Source organism: Thermobia domestica, chromosome 10 (genome assembly GCF_964235325.1).
Source record: "Thermobia domestica chromosome 10, izTheDome1.hap1.1, whole genome shotgun sequence".
Taxonomy (NCBI): Eukaryota; Metazoa; Arthropoda; class Insecta; order Zygentoma; family Lepismatidae; genus Thermobia; species Thermobia domestica.
Window position 1 is genome coordinate 212,741,092 of NC_137463.1, and position 8,486 is coordinate 212,749,577.

Here is an 8,486-nt window from a genome sequence, read left to right on the forward strand (position 1 = left end):
GCGACAACTCCCAGTCACGACCCTTCTTTTTAGGTTTTAATAGAGATAGAGAAAGAAAGAGTGAGGAAGAGAAAGAAGAAGGTAGGAAGGAAGAGGGAAGGAGAAGGAAAGGAAGAAGATAGGAGATCTGAGGAGAACGAATTACTGGATAATTTTGGGAATATGGTGAAGAAACTCGAATATTTCTAAAAGGTAGTCTGTATTCAGAATGTTATTGCTCAAGTATTGATATTGTAGGGATCCGGAATAGACACTTGTTCACCCATACAACCTCGACCTGGATCCAGGCAACTACGCCAGTGGGAGTTGCCCCGACCCAGCCCGGGTGACATGAAAGTTTAGTTCTATTGTTTATTCATTATTTTAGAACGAAGGTTACCTAATATCCAGTCTCGGAACTCCAAGATTCAGAGATCGATCACACATTTGAATCAGCCAAAAAAAAAAAAAAAAAATCGAGTAATGCATACATTTGTCTCAAATGAAAATTTTGATATTTCTGAAAGATCGTCGTTTATTCAGGCATATCCTGTTATTTTGGCTTTTCTCACAGAGCTGATTATAATTTGTTTTAGACTTTATCCTTTATAACCTTAGTCATGTATTGTAAAACCATTACAATAAACCAACGTTAATGTTACAACTTACGGTTAAAAATTATCACTCAGTTACACACACACATACACATGGGACAGCGTATAAACAAGGATAAAATATTCCAAAGGAAACTATCTAACTACATTGTTTTATACAATTTATTACATTTAGAAAAAAATATTAGCCATTAATGACATATTTAACATATATCGAGAGAAAAGTATGGAAAAAAATTGGCAATATACATGCTAGATAGAACAACAACGTCTGAATCACGTATGGAAATATATATATATAATTATATCCACCTATATTAACAAAGAGATTAGTAGGAAAATATAACAAAGAGACCCTGCTACCAATTAACTCATTGTTCTTTAAGTGACTGTCAAAAATAAGGAACTGTGCAGCTATCAATGGAAAGGGGACCCTCTTCCTGTAAGGAAAAGAATCCCTAAAAATTTTCTCAACCCATGTTTACTGAGACGATGTTCAATTTAGGAGCAGATGGGAGCCCCTTAGTTTTTGTTTACACAGACATATTAGACATTACTCTAACTACGAGAAAACCTACCGCAATGTTAGTGATTATTTAAAAAAATCACACTTACTACATATGCAAACTGAAGCTACACTTGGACAGGTGTATTGAACCCTAAATTGAATTTTTGGAAGGGAAAAAAGGAGACTTAAATGTTGAAATCACTGACACAAAAGAAAACTTGAAAATTTTCCTACACTATTCTGAAATGGTTCGCATACTACGATGAATCCTGTCTATCACTGTTTATATGCTGTAAACATGGCGTCTTATGAACTGAATTATATATTTTACTATTTCTGCCTGTTTTCGCTGATGAAAATAACAGTTTATGGCTCCCTACTACGTCCAGATGATTTAACTATTGTTTAGACTAGTGTTACCACGATTTATTCCGTTTATCTGCAGAAATTTTCCAAATTTAGAGGAGCTGAAGTTATAGTGTTGTCCTTGATTTACGCCACGTCTTGGAATGGAGGTTTTCGCGCCGTAATACTATAGTTCAGGAAATAGTTCCAATCACAGCAGAGATTTTTTGGCGGCGGAGAGTATAAAACGAATAGAAAATGGTAAAAATCTGGATCAAACCGGATTTCAGAGTGGATATGGGCATCTCAAGAAGGACGATGAGGGTCCAAAATATTCTGCCAAAATTTAGATTGATAGATTTTTCTAAGAATTCCTGCCCAGTAGCGAGCCTAGTTTTTGTACAGCATGAAGATGATGATTTCAATGTTTCAATATTTGAAATATCCATATGCTAAATATTATCGTGAAATAACGTATGAATAAAGATATTATTCCCCAAAATATAGTTACTACGAAATTATCCCGAATTTCCACATTAATTCCAAGTATAATTATAATCAATTGAATATCATGTATACATCGAAATCTATTTCGGAAAAATTAGCAGGGTACAATGGGTGATAAATTTAGTGGGCCCCTCCGAGCGGAAACCACATTACCTAATTCTAATGGTACATTACACTCTTCATGAATTCACGAAAGCTATAAGTACTTTATCCAAGTTACAGCGTAGGCAAATGAGGTAATATTCGTCCTTAGACATTGCAAAACCAAGCTCAAAAATCCTAACTATCAATCTACTTACAGATTTCTGTAATTCATGAATTCATGAGTTCCAAGCTTTCGACTCTCCTCTCGAGTCTTGGTCACGGAAGTTAGAAACAAGAAGAAAAAGAATAGGAACATCAAGCAATGAAAAGAAACGAACTTACCAAGGAGAGAGCTGTAGAAAAAAAAATTGCCAAGTGCGCCAGCGATATACGGATAAGGTGATACGAACTAAAATATGGCAGGCATGTTATTATTTTTATTGTCATGCTATTCCTGTGAAATTTTTTTAATTATCACCTCCCATTCCTGTCAACTATTCCTTGTCTAGATTTAATTTTTTTTAATGAATAAATACATTTTCAAGCCTCAGTCTCTCTATTTATTTCTAGCTTCAAACAAAAGTTGTGAATCTTCTACCCTGTGTTGCGTTTCTTTCAAATGTTTCGGTAAACCTGACACCGGATTTTCTGCTTTTGAATCTCTAATGTATTCCTTTACTCGAACTTCTAAATTTCTTTTCGTTTTGACTACATAACTATCTTGGCAATTGCATTTTATTTCTTAAATACACAATTTTTCATTGGGATCCCTGTAATAACACTTAAATTGGGTGATGCTCTTTTCTAAAGTTTTCGGAGGTTTTAAGACTGTACGAAAACCGTAATGTGCATTTTCTATTTAATGCCAGCTGTCAATCTGGGAAAAATAGGCAATTTTTAGTATGTCTTCATAATGAGGAACGAAATTTGAACTTGGATTTACACGAACTGCATTCATACCGCAAAACCCTTTCATGCCTCTTTACATGGCGTGACAATTTATCAAAACTGAACGTTTTAAAAGAGCAATGAATACACCGATAACTTTTTCTCGAAAACCTATTACCAATTACCTCATTACTTTTGACGTGTAGTTTCTTGCTCAGAATGTGCATCTCGGTCTTCTCTGTGGGAAAGACTGCTTTCTGTAGGTACTTCTCCAACTGTTTGTACCACACCTCGTGTCCAGCTTCCAGCTGTATCTGACAAAAAAAAAAAAAAAAAAAAAAAAAAAAAAACAGTACCTAAATTTTGTACAGCCTTTTCAGATTTAAAATTGTCTAAAATATAAGTCAGGTTTTGAATTTACTTTTTTTTTTTTTTTTTTTTAAGAAAAGTGTTTGAGGTCCGTATTTCATCAGTCACAACAGCCTAATGCTGAAATGGTATCTTAAATGCAGGCTTTAACTTCTTTTGGAGGCTGATCCTTCCATTTTTACACAGAAGATGGTTGCTTGGGAAGGATTTGGCTACGACACTCACTTGTGAGTAAGCTAGACTCGCAGTGGGTTTGTCATTAATCTCAAGTCTTATCCATTACGTGCTGGAATGTTGTGCATGCAACTATAAAAGGACCCAGAAAATTAACCTTGACTCTTTTAAATGAACATTTATAGCATTGTTTAACATGAATAGTTTTGTTTTAAATTTAGTTTACCATCCGCCTATTTGTCACGATGACTGGAGAGCAGGAAAGGCTTCGACAAAAATTAAGACGAACTCGACCACGGCCTTATTAGATGCCATCAGCATTAACCTGGTAGGACTGGGGAAAACTTCTAAAATTGGACTACCGAACAACGTCTGAAATATCGCCATCCATGTTTTTTGAAAGGCCTGACAACTTTTGTGAGAAACTAATTAGTGCTGTTACTCATAAAGCGAACAATAATAGAGCGGAAGATCGAGGTGCCTGAGACTTCAGGCTGCCAGTGGCCTGATCTTCGTGATTATTAAAATTTAACACCTAATGGCAACGTGCCAGGCCGATTGGTGGAATGAAGAAAGTGGGAGGAAACGGAAGAAACGCAAGAAAACCCACGCACACGGTGTTTATCCTTCAGAAGGCCCACATGGCATGAGCCGAGTTTGAACCAAGGATCCCACGCACCAGAGGTGGGTGTTCCAACCAATGCGCCCACGCGGCCCCTTTATCAACATGAGTTAACACAAACTTGGTTTAACACTACTTGACAAAACTGCAGCATACCGAACATGCCTTGTTCACGTTCTTGTTGACAAGTGAGTCCGCGACGTTAAACTTTAGGGGTGAGTGCTAGTCAGGACCAGTTTTTTTTTTTTTTTTTTTTTTTTTGTGGGCATAAAATGACATAATATCCATTTCTAATGAGTCACTTTCACATCTATAAAAAATCAGGAAAAATAGAGCATTACACCTGTCAATATTATATGTCTAAATTTCAAAATAATGGCTCTCACCACAATAATTGGTACACGTATTTTAATACAATAAAACTGAGAGGCCATACCTAACAAGGGACCATTCCAATTTTGTAAATTCAATTGTTGAAAATGATTGTTAGCACTGGATTCAGCACCAAAAGAAACAGAGAAAAAGAGTTTAGTGGCAGACCGTATACAGGGTGGGAAATAAGTGAGGGCAAAATGCGAAGATAGAACATAGAAAATGCCTAGAAATGTTATGTCAATTTTGAAACGAGTAGAGGGATTAGGAGAGTCTGAAGAAAATTTTTGACCTCTGTAACAGGAGGCGTTCCACGCTTTGGCAATATATCAATACTAAGGTGACATGAATGAAGAACTAAAGATCCTGTAATACGGTCCATAAGCACGTTGTATGCACGAAGGAATAACCTCGCTTGCGCGCATACCCACTATCACTGACGCGCCTGTTCCCTTCGGACGCATTCCTGCGCAGCCCCACAAGTTTCGTCTTACTCTGACTCGGTTAGATAACATTCATGCTTTCTAGTGGCTACCTATCACCGGTTAGTTTATTTTTCGCACTATAGTTTTTATGGTACACATCCAAAGGCCGTATTTAGACGCAACTCGCAAAAGAATTGTAATTTTTCAACAGTTACTTCTTGTGGTTCCCTTGAATTTTATCTATGTCAAGTGAGATATTTTCATGTGGAAACCTTTTAGGGAACAATACGAAGGAAATTAGTGAAAGAATTATAATTCTTTTAGGCCTACTAATTTCTTCCCTATTGTCTTGTAAATGGTTTGCGCTAGGCGACATGAAAATATCTCACTTGGCATACTCGTAGAGAAAATTTAAGGGGGTCATCAGAAGTAGGCCTAATGGTTGAAAAATTATGGCCTTATTTTCTTTAATGATTTTCTTATATATAGGCAGTAGCGTACCCAGGAATTTATTTCGGGGGGGTGGAAACTTAATATGAAGGTATTTTATATTAAAATTCCTAAAATTGCCCCTAAAATTAGGCTAAATTTTTAAAAAGTCGAAATTTCGGGGGGGGGGGTCCGGACCCCCAGGTCCCCACCCCCTTCGTACGTCCCTGTATATAGTCCTACGTAGTCCGGTTATATGACAAAAACAAAAATGAAAAAACACAAATTCTCTTGGTCGCCACTCAATAGCACGAATGCAATCTAACCGAGTCTGAGTAGGGCGAAACTGCAGGCTCGTGCGTAAGCGACAGGGTGGCTAACGAAGGGAGCAAGCGGATCAGCGACGGTCTTTCATATGCATTCACTTATTTCATCTATCGTAAAGCACTTGTAACGATTTTACACTTGAAACCGTATACTAGTAAACCTAAAATACATGTGCATTACTTTGGCAGGGCTCTAGAACTTATTAATCGAGCAGACGGCTCTACCAAATTTTCACACATATATTGCATTTTCTGATTTCTTGCAGAGCATGCACTAAATGCGGAGCTAATGCATAAACCACGAACCAACTCCTGCTACGTGGCCAGTAAAAAGCACGAATGCTACCTAACCGAGTCAGAGCAGGAACGCAGCACGGGGCCCGAGCGGAGCGAGGGAGTGCTTTCGTAGGGACCAGGCGCGTCAGCGACGGGGGGCATACGCATAAAGAAGGATAGTGGAAAATACATAAAAATTCCCCAATAATTTTCACCTTGAAAAACACTTAAATAATCGTAATAATTCTTACTTTCAAAATGGTTTCACTGGTTTTCCGGGTACAAATGGCCCGCTGCGAGGAGAAATTAGTCTGTTTTGAATTTTCATTTCTTTTCCACACTTCGCATAGTTGATTTTACGTTTCAACATAACATGACGCTTCAAAAACTTTATAATATGACGCTCTTTATCACACAATTATTTGTAATAAAATCGTATGCTTACATTATACCCATCGCAAATGTCCATTCCTAACAGGAACAGATTATTTCCACCTTTCCACCAGATTATTTCCACTTAGAATACGTTCACTGCCATTCAAAATGTATTTCAATATATCTAATGACAGAAATTACTTACAGTATATTCACAATCTACTTCTTTTACGAAATGCGTTTGTCATTGTATTTTACCTATAAATTTTGTTTTTGGTAGAGCCGTCTGCTCGAGTGAACTCTTCTAGAACACAGGTTCCCATATCCATTTAGCTGTAATAAAGACACAAAACAACATTGCTTTGCATTTAATTTTATGGCCTGCAGAAATTTGTTTTATATAAATATGTCTTTTATGAATATGTGTTTCACATAAAGTTTTGAATTTGGCCTGTAAATCTTTCACAATGTGGTGCCAAGAGTAAACCAGCACCTTATAACTTTCCAACCCGTCTTTCTAGTGGTGCGCCAAAAATAAACCTGCACGCCTTGTTTAACGTCTTTATTAAAGTTCCATGGGAAGGGGGACCAGTAATCTAGAACCTTGCCCTTAGAGGACAACCAAACCATTCTTGTTTGCTATGTTCAAGTAGTATCTAAAAACTTATATTAGAGATTTTTTTTTTAAATAATACAAGAATGTCATCCATCAAAAGAGTGTGAAAAGTGTGTATTCCGAAATAATGTACTGAACGTAATGATTCATCTTCTGGGAAGAATCAAAAGAGCATTCCTACATGCTTTCCATCATTATTTCTAACAAACTTAATGTATATCATACGTTATTTCCACATACTGTACCTTGTCCAATCCTTGCGTGTTTTGTTGGAGGCCGGTCACAATATTCACACCACCCTTTAGATTCTTCTCTCGTGTAATAATCTCAGTGCCAAGTTTCTTCATTGCATCTTCCTCTTTTTACACCTCTTGCGTCCACGTCGGAGTCCATGATGCCGACTTGTTTTCACACAACTTTAGATTTCCCTGAACAACATTAAATAATTTCATGAAATAAAAATGGCTCCCGTTCGGGTTTGATCGACTTCTTTCGGATTTTAGCGAATATTTCAACGTAACGACATGTGATTTATAAAATTTTATACGTCACCGTAAATGCAACGGCGTGACACACAAAATATTCTTACATTGTCGTCCCTCTTAAGGCGAGGTTGTTACATTTAAACTTTACTTCTTGGTGTTTAAATGTAACAAAATTACATCCATTTTTTCCCAGCAAACCATATTTATACATCACATTCCATTTTACATATATTTCTTCTACAGTTACGTGTATTTATAAGTCAAACATGTGAATGAACGTCACAATTTTTCTCTGTGTATAGAGGGAGCCTCTCAGTTGCTTTCAAAAATTCCGCTAGATGGCATAAGCACAAACGACAAGAATAGTACGATAATCAAAAATGCTTTTTCCGTGCAAAACAACATACTCCAAATACTCATTCAAATACTATTGAACCATTAACTAATAATCCCCATAAACCAATCATAATATCAAATTTAACAACTTCTCATGTTATTCATGATTCTATGGACATCTAATTATATATAACAATTGTAGCACCTTCATTTATTTCTTCCCGCCTTGTCTCTTCCCTCCTAGAGCAAATATAATTAAACAGTGAAATAAGTATCTCAAAGTCTAAATACCGCATTTTATATTTCTAACGTTGAGAGATACTGAGATATTGACATCTTATAATAGTCTAATAATTGTAATTCAGACCTCCTTTTACCTTCTCATTCCATTTTCTATCCTTCTAGCCCAAATATCAAAATATGCTGAAACACTAGTGGCGGCTTTAGCGAATAGGCCGTGTAAGCACAGGCCTACTCAAATATTTTGAAAAATATACACACGCTAGAAGATACAATAAAGAATAAATATATTTTTTACTATTTATATTAATGGTAGATTTTTAACAAATAGGATCAACAATTACTGTAAAAGTAATTTCCTACTGTCATTTAATCAATCAAATGTGTATATGTATCCATCCATAAGAGAGGGAACAGGCCTACCCAAAATTAAAATCCTAAAGCCGTCCCTTGAAAGACGTGTCTAATTATTTTAAAATGAGCAGTCCATATATCAAATTTCATAAGTAACATTAA

At 36.3% G+C, this 8,486-nt stretch overlaps 1 long non-coding RNA gene across 1 annotated transcript; it reads right to left on the reverse strand.

Annotated features, from left to right (window-relative positions):
- Positions 1–985: 985 nt before the first annotated feature.
- LOC145661768 (uncharacterized) lies at positions 986–7,396 on the reverse strand. The gene is made up of 3 exons (XR_014126906.1): positions 7,155–7,396; positions 3,111–3,239; positions 986–1,033 (listed from the first exon to the last, which is right to left on the reverse strand). It is a non-coding gene; the product is annotated as an uncharacterized LOC145661768 (long non-coding RNA).
- Positions 7,397–8,486: the final 1,090 nt, after the last annotated feature.